The 15,330-nt window shown below is 39.2% G+C and overlaps 1 protein-coding gene and 1 pseudogene across 2 annotated transcripts in view; both read left to right on the top strand.

Annotated features, from left to right (window-relative positions):
* PLXDC2 (plexin domain containing 2) overlaps positions 1-15,330 on the top strand; it is a 449,881-nt gene that overhangs the window by 301,059 nt on the left and 133,492 nt on the right. The gene's annotated exons all lie outside the window — the stretch shown is intronic.
* On the top strand, positions 14,316-14,417 carry LOC131484241 (U2 spliceosomal RNA; annotated as a pseudogene).

Here is a 15,330-nt window from a genome sequence, read left to right as displayed (position 1 = left end):
GTCAACGGTTGCCTATTAGAAGTTAATCTCTTGGGGAGTCAAAATTTATACATGGATTCTCAATTGGACAGGGGTTAGGTGCCCCTCAACCCCCACACTGCTGTTCAAGGGTCAACTGCACATCAGACTAAAAAGCTTCTGTGCAGCAATTGAAACCACCAGTGATATGAAAAGACAACCTACAGAATGGGAGACAGTATTTACAAGTTCTATACCTGATAAGCGGTTAATATCCAAAATATATAAGGAATTCCCACAACTCAGTAGCAGAGTAATAGCTCAATGTAAAATATGGGTGAAGGTCTTCATTGGCATTTCTTGAAAGAAGACATACAGATGGCCAACAGGTACACAAAAAGATGTTCAACAGCACTAATCATCAGAAAAATACAAACCAAAACCATGAAGACATATCACCTCATACCTGTTAGGATGCCTACTATTAAAAAAAAAAAAAGATAACAAGTGTTGGAGAGAATGTAGTGACATTGGAACCCTTGCATACTGTTGGTGAGAATGTGAAATGGACAGCTGCTATAGAAAACAGGATGGAGTTCCTCAAAAAATTAAAAATAGAAGTACCATATGATCCAACAATCTCACTTCTGAGTATCCAAAAGAAGTGAAATTAGAATCCCAAAGAGGCATTTGCATTCCCATGTTCATTGCAGAATTGTTCACAACAGCCAAGGTGTAGAAACAACTTAAATGTTCGTCAACAGATGAGCGGATAAAGAAAAAGTGATCCACACATAGGATGGACGAATAGCCTACAAAAGGAAACGCTGCCATATGCAACAACATTGATGAACCTCGAGGACTTTGTGCTAGGTCAAATAAGCTAGTCACAGAAGGACAAATATTGCATGATTCCTCCTAGATTAGGTATCCAAAATAGTCAAACTCATGGAGGCAGGAAGTAGAATGGTGGTTGCCAGGAGCTAGATGAGGGGCTTAGAAGTGTCCACTGGTTAGAAAAGTTTCAGTTATGCAAAGTTGAATAAGCTCTAGAGATCCACTGCACAATGTTACGCTTCTAGTTAACACTACTGTATTGTGCACTTAAACTTTAAGGGGGCAGATCTCATGTTAGGCATTCTCACCACAATTTTTTTTTTAAAAACGGAATGAACAACCAACTGTCTTTGTAAATTTTCCGTGAGATCCCAGAGTGCCAATCCCATGCTTACCCTCTCTCATAACAAAGTGAATGTTCCCAGGTGGCAAATAATCTGACAAGAATTTGATATCTAGAAAGTTCACAGATCCTAGCATACACCTTTACATGTTTTCTAATTCTCTATCACAGCCTTCTGATTATCACTAGAATTTTATTTGACAGTCTCCACTGAGTCTTTCAGTGACTGAACAGTATGGAGGTATGAACTTAAAAGGTTCACTTATGAAAATAAAGGAAGTTCAAATTCTGTTTTAGTTTTCACTAGTCCCCTATGCTGACTTTGGATTTTGAATAGCTCCGCTGCTCATTGAATAGTCTCTGTTACTCTTTTCCTGAAAAAGAAATCTTCCCCTGCATTTGACTCCATGTTTTTCTCTCCATTACCTCCCAGTTCAGTGGGAGAATCTCCCGTGGGGATCTTTAGTGACCTTTTCAGCTTTTTTGGCTCTCGTGTTTGGTCATCTGTATTAGGTTGGAAACCCTCAGAACAAGACTTCTGTCAGAGTGTAACATTTATATAGTTCTGTTTCATAGATTTTTAAGTATACAGATTTCATTGCCTTGTATTTATCTAACATTATGTCAATACTTATGCTGCCTTAGATTATTCCAAAGAGAGGTCTGCGTGGAAGTTGGAAAGAAAATCCTTAACATGGAATGTATTTGCTGTGTCCCTTTATATACCACTTGTGAAATACTAATGCCGTGGACAAATACGTTGTCAGCAGGGAACTAATGCCTTTGTCATATACACTGGCCTCTACTTAAGGTTTTCTTTAGACCTCAGAAGATGACAAGACAGCGTGGAATAAGTGACCCTGGACGCGATTTTTCTAGTTCCCTGAAGAGTAGTTGATCTATGTGTGTCCGTGCATCCTCACCTTATCTGGGGCAGAGCTACAAATCCAGTTTCATGGTTAAATTAGCAGGTAATCCCTCCGTGTGCAAGCCTTGAAATGGGGTGTATCCTTCAGAGGAATCTGATTATGGCAGATCCCCAAGGTTCCCGCTTCAGTGCACAAGGGCTTAACTCAGAGACAACGGACTCAACAGGGGAATGAAGGCAGTGACGGGAAACAGCCATGTGATTCTTTTGTTGGGATGCTCCCCGCTGCCCTTGAGCGACAGGAATGGATTGGGTCGCTTGCACACGTGTATTCCAAAACCAGCTGGTAAGCCTGGGTTTAGCTTTTCCTCTCCACCATTCTCCCCACCTTGGTACATGGCCCCATCATCTTTCATTTGCCTCCCTCCTCGGCACCCGCCTCATGTATCCAGTAAAACACCTGCACGGTAACTGACTTCTGAAAAACCTTCGATGTATCTACCTCTGGCCACCTCATTCCTAGTGGACGCCCATTTCATCTTTCCACAAATTATTGAAAGAGCCAGTGAACTCTCACCCTATTTTAAGTATGTCTCCTGTACTCCTTGTCTATACTCTGCCTGAATAAGCTTTACACTTTTTTTAAAATATTGCAGCTGTACCAAAAAAAAAAATAATAATAATATAGAAAACTTTGTGTACCCAATAGCCAGTTTGAAGGTGGGGGGGGGGCAGGGGTATAAAACAGACACAATTGAATTTTACCTTTCTCCACGCGTTCCCCACTTTTCTTCCCTGGACATAAGCACTCTCCTGAATGTGGTGTTTATCAGAATCTTTCAGTAGAGTAAATCTTGTCATGTTAAGCCTCTGCTTCAGCCCTTCACTGTGCTTCCATTACTTTTAGTCCCCAGACCTATTCCGTGGCTGGCGTGGCCTCCCGTGGGCTGTTGCCGTCCCCTGGCTGCCTCTCTCCAGCCTCCCCACACACCATCCTCTATGAGGTCAGGGGAGGCCCTCTCCCTGCTCTCGCTGCCTGGTGTAATCACTCAAACATACTCAGCGCTCCATAATTGCTAGCAAGTTGGATGAATACGTGAGTGACCGCCAGACACTGTGTTGAGATGCAAATACGAAAAAGCTCTTGCCCCTGTCCTCCAGGGTTTGCAACAGATGATAAGACAGGGGAACAGACCAGGGGGTGGATGTGAAAATCAACAATTGTAAACCAGTGAGGTTGAGACCTATAATAGAAGTTGGGATGCGCGCAGGGATGGAACACCAAAGGGTGTAATCAGATCTTCTGGGGTTGGAGAGGATAAAAGACAGCTTCTCACAAGAGGGGACGTTTACACTGAAGCTTGAGGGGCGCCTGGGTGGCGCAGTCGGTTAAGCGTCCGACGTCGGCCAGGTCACGATCTCTCGGTCCGTGAGTTCGAGCCCCGCGTCGGGCTCTGGGCTGATGGCTCGGAGCCTGGAGCCTGGAGCCTGTTTCCGATTCTGTGTCTCCCTCTCTCTCTGCCCCTCCCCCGTTCATGCTCTGTCTCTCTCTGTCCCAAAAATAAATAAAAAACGTTGAAAAAAAAATTAAAAAAAAATAAATAAACTGAAGCTTGAAAAATGAATAGAATTTTTCAGGGCACGGAAGGAGGAGAGCGTATTTCAGGCAGAAGACTGCAGCTTGTGAAACGTGAGCACGACGCAGGGCACCCGCGGGGAGCTGGGAGTGGCTGAAGCATTGGGTCCCTGTGGAGAAGAGGAGGAGAACCGGGCAGCGGCCAGACCGGGGAGGGCTCCGTATACTGAGCTGTGGCATTGGGACCATTGTCATTGTTGAAACCCAGTTTGTTACGTCTGAGGCAGATGCTCTGCCCGGCCAAGCTGAACAGCAGATACGAAGATGAATAACTTGACCCACCTGTGCTTAAAAGCCTATCTCATAAGGAGACACAACAAATCCACAATGCAAACGGTTTTTGCGCCTCTTTTTCCTCCAGTAGAAGTGTCTCTGGAAGGGCTGTAGTTAATGAAATTGGGATTTTTTTTTAAAAGACTTTTTTGGTAGAGTCATCGGACAGGAGCTGACTGGCCACACACCAGAGGGGCCAGTGTCACACTCCAATGCCTGCGACTCACTCTTGCAGTGTGACCGCGTTGTAGTAACTAGTCTTTAAAAACCTCCACAGTTGCAGAGCCTACAGAGGATGGTGACAGCCACCTGAGGGGCTGTGGTGACCCATGTTCGCATGATTTTAGCCCCCACCTTTTGCAGGATGGCATGGGGTTGGTGGGGGGCCTGTGCTCACCTTCTATTTAAGGTCAGCCGCGAGGGGACACTCGTGCACGTAGTTCAGCCCCTGTGGGTGGCAATAGGAGATAACCATTTGTTTAGCTTAAGAACGGTCATCTTTCTTAATAACGTGTAAATACTCCTGAGAGTGGGTAACGTGGTAAAGATTATATCCCATTCTCACTGTAGCACATAATAACTCATCAGATTTCTCCTGAGTGAAGGTTTAAATATGAGGGAGAGAGCTAATTGCCACTGTATAGCTACACCGGGTTTCTGACAGTGGCATTGTATGAAGAAGAAAATGTGGAAGCCTGAACGATGAATGCTCATAAATGTTGTATCGCCCCACGTCTCCTGTATCCCAAATTCGTGCAAAGGTTAAAATGTTCTTAATTTTTATTCTAAAAATCTTAGAGAGGCGTTCCGTTAGCACTGGTGTCTGATCGAATACAGGCTTGCCTCGGCTTCATTGAGCTTTGGGCACACGAACGAGATGAGCTTTTGTGGCCGGTTATGTCATTGAGGCCAAATGCTACCTGCGCCCCCTTCGCTGCTCCATTCAGACACTGAACAGGAACTTCAAATGAATGTCCAGGGAAAGAATTCCTCCCAGCACGGTGGACCTTTTGATTCTGTGCCTTAGCACATATAAACTGAAATAAAAAAAAATTTTTATCCCTTCAGTTCTAATTAGTCTGAAGCAGTTACACAAAAGTGCATTCGAGATACGGGCTCGTGCTGCTCCAACACAAAGACAAAAATATGAGAAAACCAAGTTATCAATTACAGTATAGCTTCCATGCTTTCCCACAGTGTCCTTTGAGGAGTGCCTCTTTTTAACCTAGGATATGATAGTTTTGCCCCCCGAGCCTTTTTTTGTCAGATATAAATATGGGGTTGGGGGGAGCCTATCTAAGCATCTCTTTTATTTTCCCTGGGAGGCAATAAAATGTTGTACCTGCACTCGGCCGTTTTTCACTGGTCATACCAGTTAACCTAAGGGTGGGTTTGCATGATTCCTTCCCTTTCTGGGGTTGTCCCAGGACTGTGGTTCTATTTCCTGTCCTTTGTTTGCCATTTCTACCTCTTCCCAGTGCATGTTGTTCTGGTCGAAGGCACTGTATTGAGAAGTTAAATGAGGCTCTTTTGTGAATATCATTTCCTACTGCTTTACTTTGGTTGTATAATCAGATGTTAAGGTTTAGTTGAAGTGAACGTGTTGAGAAAGAAATGGAAAAAAATGGCATCTCTAAATGAGATATCAAGAGAAGTAAGGTGTTCAGGTATCTACAGGTTGATGGCTTGCGAGAAGTTTATCTATCTGTCTCTAAGGTGGAGAGAATTGTTTAGAAATAAGAAGAAAAAGAAAGGAAAAATAACCAGAATTGTGATTTCATCTAAATGTTTTACAAAATATTTTTTCATGCTTGTAAAATATCTTTGTGATAGTTGTTTTAGTTAGATCCTGAATTATATTTCTTTCATGTTCTATAGATTTCCACTTACCATTTAGATATCTATTTTCAATAAGCCTAATTTTTTTCTGCATTAAACCAATATACAAAATGTAGCTAGTGAAAAAGAAATAAAAGGCATAATGATTAGAAAGAAAAAATATTCTCATTATTTTCTAATGAAGTTATTATCAATAAATTAAAGCCCCCCAAAATGTACAGATTATTAGAATTAGTTCTGGAGCTGAGTAAGATTTCTGAATCTAAAATCAATATACAAAGGCAGTTTTCTGAATGCCACCACAAACTGTTAGAAAATATGATTGAAACTAAAGTTTTCAATAATAATAATATCTTCAAAAAAGACTAATAAGTAAATTGGAATAAATCTAGAAATGATGTACGAGACATTTTTGAGAAAATTAATTAAAAACAGCTTAAGATATCTAGAATGCTAAATAAATCTATATACTATGTTTATGGGTTGGAAGACCCAAAATCAAAAGGAGTGAATTCCTGCTAAACTTACTTAAAATTTCAGTGCAATTTCAGTCAAAATCCAACACAGTTATTTTATGTGTGTGTGTGTGTGTGTGTGTGTGTATCTTGATAAACTAATTCAGAAGTATGACAGAGTGAAAGACTAAGGATAGTCACACATTCTTTTATTTTTTAATGTTTATTTTGAGAAAGAGAGAGACAGAGCCCAAGTAGAGGAGGACCAGAGAGAGAAGAGACACAGAATCCAAAGCAGCCTCAAGTTGGGCTCTGTGCTGGGCACGGAACCTGCTTAGGATTTTCTCTCTCCCTCTCCCACTACCCCTCTCCTTCTTCCTCTCTCTATCTCTCTCAAAATAAATAAATAAATAATTTTTTTAAAGTAAAAAGTGTAAAAACATAAAGGAAGGAAGTGATAAATTAAAAAATGTATGAAAGTGGTTAGCAGTAAATTTTAAAAGTCATATTTATGTTTTATTCTATATCTTTTAGTCTGGATGGTAGATAAACTGATACATGGGTGTTTATTACTTATTCATGTATGCATAAGCATATATTCTCTGCATATGTTATGAATTTTATCATTTAACATTTATTTTTAAAGCCATTAATATACATTGCAAGTAGCAATTAGTCAAATGCCACAAAATATCCATATATGAATGTGTATGAATGTTTGAATATGTACTCAGAAATTTTTAAATCTAAATATCGCTTGCAAAGACTCAAGGTCAAGGAAAATGCTTTTTTAGTATTTGGTCAAATTTTTTTTCAAATAGGATTATAGGAAGTAGAATGTCCTACATTTGAATTAGGATCTAATTTGTGAGGTAAATGGTGGTACTAACCACATCCTACTCTTTTCGGCCTCAGGGACCATATAACGAATGCAACCATATAACGAATTCTGTAAGGTAGCCGTGCTGGAAGAATAGATATTCTTTTTTTTATGTTTTTATTTTATATTGGAGAGAGAGATAGAGAGAGAAAGGGAGAGAGACAGACAGAGCACGAGCAGGGGAGGGGCAAAGAGACAGAGACAGATTCTGAAGCAGGCTCCAGACTCCCTCTGAGCTTTCAGCACAGAGCCCTACGAAGGGCTTGAACTCGCGAGCAGTGAGATCATGACCTGAGCCAAAGTCGGCCACTCAACTGACTGAGCCACCCAGGTGCCCCTGGAAGAATATATATCCTAACAAACTCTTCCCTGAGTCAACACTAGGAAGAGATGACTGAATAAACTAATTTGTTTGTTTGTTTGTTTGTTTGTTTATTCATTTGGTGTGAAGGTAAGAGTCGTGAAAGAAACATAAGGCATGGATGGGAGAAAGTCTTAGGGCTGTTTTCAATCTCTCAGTGCTCTCAGTGACTACAGTCTTTCCTAAATTGGAGCTGATAAATTTCATAGAAGAATACAACCTATTTTTGAAAATAAATGCCTCTTTGAAAAGCTCAATCTAGGTGGCATTAGCCAAGATATTGATGGGTTGGGTGCATCATGGTCAGATAAACGAGTAAAAATATGTTTAAAATGCTTTCAGAGGAAGCAAACTAACTGGATTGTTAACTGGGAGTAAGGATTTTATGATGCTTCAGATTTAAGATATTCAATATGCATTTTTTATTGATTTACAAATCCATATACTGTAAGATTTGCTCTTCCTCAAAAGAGAATAATATAAGAATAACCCAAGGATACAAAAACTCCACTGCTCTACAACATGAGTTTCATTTTTCTAATTCAGACAATACTTGCTTGTTTTCCTTAACCATGTTGAAAGCCACTTGTTATCAATATTTCACATGAGTTCTTAGCAACCAAGAAGTAAAATGCTTAACTGTAGTGATGAGTTCCACTTAGTTCTCATTAACATTATATGTATAACATAATGTGAATATGTTAACATATTATTAACATAATATGAATATATACCAAAATTAAATAGTAGAAAATATATAATTATAAAATATATAAAAAGTAAATATATAACATGTTTGTGTATGTGTGTATTTGTATATGTGTATATATACACACCATACACACGCCTGTATACATTATAAACAAAGCCAAATACATATTTTCCTTTCTTTTCTCAAATACACTGAGTTTTTCTTTTGGCATCTAATGTTTTGAGTGTTCAAATTGTAGGGCATATTGAAACTACCAAGTGCAAATTGTCACATGAATGTACAATTGGGTCAGTGCTCTTTTATTAACAAGCTGTTTTGTCCCTCTCACTGATAATTCATCTTCTCAAGGGACAAGACTACTAAAACTTCAGAGTAGATGTAGTTGTGGTCACAATTCTGTGACTGTGAAAGGGCTCATGTCTCAAGGAGGTCAGAAGTATCACAGTTGGAATCTGACCATTGGGCTGCAGAGATCAAGAGCGGACAAGGAGAGGAATCAGTGTAGCTGCAGAGCGAGTCTCCCCAGAACCCTGATTGTAAAAGGATGTCACAGGGCAATACAGATGTTCCAAATGTGTGTTGAATTTAGACTGCAGCTACATTTCTGTAGCATTTCTTCCTGACCAATGCACACAATAGTGCTGTTTAGAAGGGGTTAATTTTAACCTAATTTTCCAGAGGAAATTGCAACTCAATGAGAGTGAAGACAGGACATCATACCTCTTGTACAAGATGAATTCAAACCTAGGCCTGTGCAGTCCACTTGAACTCCTCATGGTGAGAAATGCACACACACACACACACACGCACACACACATTGTGTGTGTATTATATATGCATATATATATGTATATACATATGTATATACACACACACATATATGCACACATATATATCCAAACTATTTACATACTGTCTATCTAAACATTGCATATATGACACTATATATATGACATGATCTAGAAGTTAAATGCTAAGGCATAAAACCAAGACCATCTGAGGCAACAACTGGGATACTTTACTTACACTAGAAAAAAAAGGAAAGAGCAAACCCTTGATTTGGAACTAGTTGTGCATGGCAGATGGCGGTTTTTGAGAAAGCAAAGCTCTTCTACTCCCTTTTATAGCTTCTATCTGGTCTAGATGAACGGTATTTCTCTTGCACTAAAAAAGGGAAGAACAATGAAAACATGGTCAGTACATTCAAGACCTTTCATGACCCGACTTGGAAGGATTGTGGTAAAACTTAGGGATGAAATCTCTGTATCTCCTATGAATGTCTAAACAATGAAGGGAAACAAAATCATTTGGGGAAGAATGGATGTGGGAAAGCATAGTTATAACTTCAAAAATGTGGACTAAAACTTGTTTTGTAAACTATAGGCTTGCATAGACCACTATTCAGGGCAAGAATTCAAAGGATTTATTCTCCTGCTACCTAATATTTTCACTTCAAATTTACCTGATTTTGAAAGTAAGATATGCAGTACTACAGATGATTCAATAAATACAAGAAGGTCTGATGAGACAGGAAAAAAGTTCCCTATCTGAATATGGCCTCCCTTTACATTTGGCCATCTTGCTTCCAGGGCTCTTTCTGGTCATTTAAAAAATGGATGTTAAGTCCTTTGAAAAGGATGGGATAGTTTTTATTGTTCTTCAGGGTAAGGGGGAACCCTGGGGATAAAATAAAAGCCACAGCAGGTCATGTGCTCCCCTCTCTAGAGCAAGACAGAGCCTGGATGGAAGGCCAGCTGGTAACTTTGAGCTGTTCTAGGTAGTTTCCCAAAGGGGTTACTTAGTCCCAATAAATGGGCAGAAATTCTAGGGGCAACTGATATTCACAGGTCAAGAAGCCAAGTAGTTGTTTTCTAGAAAGACTACCCACAGGGAGCAGGGTCCAAGAGATTAGGTGGGAATCAAGATAGAGGCTTTGCAAACATAGAGCAGCATAACCAACCCCAAATTAAACAGACCTCAGGTACTGGGGCCTAACTCCCAGCTAAAACTCTGCTACATGTGAGTCCAGCATTTGACGCAGGATCTCTGAATCCCCAGTCGGGGTAGGGGCAGGGGGAGGCATAAATAATTCAATGCAACCCTCCCATTCCTCCCCATGTAGGAATAAGACTTTTGAAATGTTACCTGGATCAATCTGAATAGAGGAGACGAACTTGTTTCTGAAGCCAACAAGAGCAATCAGTGCTTCCATGAGAAGCCACGCACCACACAACTCCAGGGGGGTGCCATTATTATCTGCCGTGTGAATGGACCCATCTCTGCAAATCCTACATAATGAGAAACATTTGGAGCAGAGGGAAGAAGGGTGTGTTGACAGGGGCCACTGGCAATTAACATGAGTTAAGAATAAGTCACATGGATTTATCTGAGAAACAAGATGGAGAAGGCAAGAACTACAGGCTACAATTTTGTCACCGGTTCAAAATGAAAATGAAAGAGTTGCAGACTTCTGTCTCTCTTTCTCTCCACATCTACACAATTCTGGCTCCTGCTCTTTCCTTCTAGAGTTGGAGAGAAGCACTTTATGTAGTCAACATACATTTTTATATCGGTAATTTCATGAACGTAATTCGTAGCCAATAACCAAGTTGTCACTTGTTGCCTTTTTTTTCCCCAAGGAATGGCTTTGCTATGATTTGTAATCCCCCATGGTGCCTCGGGCCAGTGGAATAAAGGAGTCTAGGAGATGTGATATATTTTAACATATATATTTTTTTATTTATAGAAAATGCACTTGATATATTTTACCTTAACAGCTGGTTGGAAGTGTACAGGGAAAATATTTGGTGAGTGACAATATTGTAGGTTTCTTCCAAGGAGCCACTAGTTGGCAAGCTCACATGAAACTCAGAAATATTTTTTTTCTTTTTCTTTTTGCTTAAACATCTAGGTTGCATGTACAAACCAGTATCCTCACAGTGAACTGTGAGGTCTACTCGCAACAATTTTGTCCAGAGGAAGCCCGTTACATGAAACCTATCATTGTACGGTTGCAGCTGGCAGACAGTTCCATTACCAGATAACTTACCACAACTTAATTTTCGAATTAGCAGTTGCTGCCTCATATGGTTTTGTTTAAAAGACTGACTTAACTACAAACAAGTATTTGTCTGAAAGGGGTGTAGTTTACAGCATAGTGAGAATGCATTGTGATTCATCAAATGGCATTTTTGAACAATGTACGTTGAATTATGCCCAGACTTCACTTGTTCCCTTCAAGCAAGCTTGTCGATGACAAATATCGAGTGACTGACAGAACAATTAACCACAAACACTACCCAGTGAAATAACTCAGGTTTTCGTGAATAGAAAGGGACCAGATCACATGTAAAGCTAGTGAGGAGTCCGAATGGGGAATCTGTTCTCTAAATCCTCATGGAACAAAGACCATGAATTTCAGATCTCTTTGATTAGCGTGTAGACAAGTTCGTACATCATAAAGGTGACAATGGTGCCTTTGTACTCTAAAGGCAGCATTTAACTATCAGTGCTCAATGCCCTGCAGGCACACACATTAGCTCCAGCCTTTCCTCTGGGGTCAAAAATACCAACTGAAAGATGATGAAATAAAATACTTTATGTAGACCTTTACACATTAAAGTTTCATAGAATGTTTCACATAGCCTTTATTACTATGACACTTCCAATTAAATGAAATAACCGTTTGCAACCAATAAGATGTTAAGGTTTTTACAAGGTGCTTACTCCATCAGAATGTAAGACAAGATATCTCGACTGTAGAACTTTGGACATTCAGGCTTTTAATTATCTGTTGCCCTGTAGTTAGAGTCCACAGTATACCTTGACCCAAACTAGAAGAGTGCAGAGAAACACATATCATACCATTTGGGTCTGAAGCACAATTTCAAAATCATATAAACATCCCAGTGTAAGTCCAATCAACTAGTATATATTAGACACAAAAGACTTCAAGAGGTAAAAATTGGAAGGAATTTAATGGATTGCTTGTTGTCTGCACATTTTTATTTTAAACACTGACTGTGTTTTTTACGCATCAACTCATTCAACCACGACAACAGCCCAATGATTACTCCCCCGTTTAACAGATTAGCGAACTGAGCCACTAAGATGTCAAGTAACAGTCACACCACGAGGATGTAATTTGCTTGTACCATTAACTAAATTCTGTAATCATATCATCCACCTACCGACTTAAGGCTCATTTGGTGGATTGCAATAGAGGAAGCCAATGTAAATCTATCCATAAAATTTGTCAATTAAAAGAACAGAGGCTGAAACAGGATCCGAGGTGACTACAACTGTGCTCCAAAGTATAGGTGTTAGAATTTTCACCAAGAAAACAGGTTGTTTCTCCCTCAAACTCCTTTTAAATAAGAAGCATGTCGTGATCTAAGGAGATATTTTATGATTAGCCCTTCATATGGCTACCAACTGTTTTGAAAAAAATAATACAAATATTTTGCTTAAACTACTCCATAATGTAAACAACCAGAAAAACGAAATACAGTAAAACCTTGGTTTGGGAACATAATTCATTCCAGAAACGTGCTGGTCATCCCACGCACTTGGTATATCAAAGCGAATTTCCCCATAAGAAATAATGGAAACTCAGGTGATTTGTTCCACAACCCAAAAATATTCATAAAAAAATTATTACAATACTGTAATAAATACAAAATAATAAATAAAATACAAAATATAAAGAAAAATAAACAAATTGACCTGCACTTAAAACCTTAATGGCTTGTGTGAGGGACACAAGAGAGAAGACAGTCATTGTAGAGGACGACTTCCACTATCACTCATGGAATCACTGCTATCTATTGGCTCAATGGAATCTTTTTCTTCATGGCGGCCATTGTATATGCTCGCATGGATGTTGACTACAGTACAGTATTAATAAACTTGTCATATACTATATTTAATGTAACTGGAAATAAGGCAGCAGAGGAAAGGGTCTATATCTGCAGGCAGCCTGACCTAGAATGAAGCAAAGCATTCCTAAGCTTCCTCTTTTATGAAAAGCAAAGGACTGTCCATAGGAGCTTTGAAGTGACAAAAAAAAACAGACAAGTGCCAGTTTTGGACACCTTCCAACATTCTGAAAAATCACTGATTTCTACCAGACACGGAGACCTGAGACTGAGCATCAGAGCATGAGGGATGATCACCCACAATCCTGCAGAGAGACAGAGAGAGAGAGAGAGAGAGAGAGAGAGAGAGAGAACCATTAGCTCAGTTGTGATCATTTGGCATCACGTTTGTGACGTTTGGCATCACGTACCTCGTATTGCAAGACATCACTCGTTTATCAAGTTAAAATTTATTAGAAATGTTTGTTCGTCTTGTGGAACACTCACAGAACAGGTTACTTGCAATCCAAGGTTTTACTGTATATATTTTCTCTACAATAGAGCATGCCTCAAAAAGCTAAAGAAAAGAGGTAAATGTTTAAATGGGATGTTGGCAGCTCTAAGTGCCTTTGAAGCTTTGGAGAAGTTTTCTTCCATGAAAGCACTCTCTAATTTGCATAACTGGTTCTCATTCAACACCTAACCAGATTTCCCTACTATCCGTAGGCCTGTAAGGTTTTTCCCTCCCTCAGGTACTAGCCACTGCTGAAAGGACATTTTCAAAATTTAGAAATGTATTGAAAAGTCAGTAGAACCCATCACTACAGTTAACCATTTCACTCCATGGTCACCAAGAACTAGGAACCGCCTTGCAACATGGTTAAGGGAAACAAGCATGTATTCTCAGAATTCGCAAAATGAAACTTACGCTGCGGAGTAAGTGGGGTTTTTTGCACCCTTGACTTCTTTTACACATCACTCTTGGTGGTGGCAGTGGTAATGGTGGAAATAGATTAAGAGCAGTGGTGGATGTGTTCGCAGTTAGAGTAGCTGTTGCTTGTTAATTGTATTTGCAGCACTGTAGTATAGTCAGAGCAAAAATAACTTATTTTAATGTTACAGAGATAGAAGAACAAGAATCATAATGATAGTTTTTATTCATTAACAGATTCTTCCATATTTTTACTTATTTCTGTGGGAACAAGATGAGACTTCGCCTTTGCAATTTGGGAAATTGTAGTTCTAGAAAACTTTTTCCTGGTGAAGGCAAGGAGCCGTTAAGGATTTGTATGATTTGATCGCTTCTCGGCCTTTTGGCTAAGATCAAGTGTAGGATTTGTATGATTTGAAAACTGGGTTATGGGGAATGGGGAATGATTTTTTTTTTTGCCAAATCTATGTGGAAACATCCAGAGATAAAAATATAAATATATGTATCTTTTAAGCATTAACAGTAAGAATTAGGCATCTGAAATCATTTATGGTCCTGCATTTTGCAACTCTGTTTTCCTGGGAACTTGCTGCTGCTTTTCTTACACTTGTTTTCGAAAATTAATTTAGTATTGAGTCACAATTATCATATTGCCTTGATTACTGCCCTCTTTATTCTTTAAATCACGCAAAGTTTCTTCCATTAGCACATGGAGAATGTAGAATAGAGAAATAACTATTCAGAGCCATTGTCCCTTACAGAACATTCTCAGAGTATAATTTAATCCTTTCCTTGAAAGATCATACCTGCAGGGGTGCCTGGTTGGCTCAGTCAGTTAAGCATCCAACTCTTGATTTCAGCTCAGGACATGACCTCATAATCTGACGGTTTGTACAGTTTGTGAGATCAAGCTCTGCGTTGGTCTCTGTGCTGACAGCATGGAGCCTGCTTGGGATTCTCTCTCTCCCTGTCACTCTGCCCCTTCCCAGCTTGTGGTTTGTCTCTTCTCAAAATAAATAAATAAACATTAAAAAAAAAAGAAAGATCATACTCATATAGGATTTTTGTATCTACCTAAATGGTGAAAATATAAACAAATACATCATAGATCCTGAAAAATAGTTACTCTTCATCTTTGTAATTTTCATAATGTGATATTCACTTTGAACATTGATGATGACTCAAATTTTACAGGGAAATAAAATTAAAGTGATGACTGTGTCACTGTATCTTAATATCATTTAGTAAACTTGAGATATGTGAAATTGCAATTGTACAAAATTCTGCTCAAGACAAATGAAATTTATTTTGAAGCATATTACTTGGCATTTGAAAACAAGAACTAATCAATGATTAAAATACATGGTAAAGATTTTAATAG

This window comes from Neofelis nebulosa, chromosome 8 (genome assembly GCF_028018385.1).
Source record: "Neofelis nebulosa isolate mNeoNeb1 chromosome 8, mNeoNeb1.pri, whole genome shotgun sequence".
NCBI classification, from domain to species: domain Eukaryota; kingdom Metazoa; phylum Chordata; class Mammalia; order Carnivora; family Felidae; genus Neofelis; species Neofelis nebulosa.
This window is presented reverse-complemented; position numbering and strand designations above follow the sequence as displayed.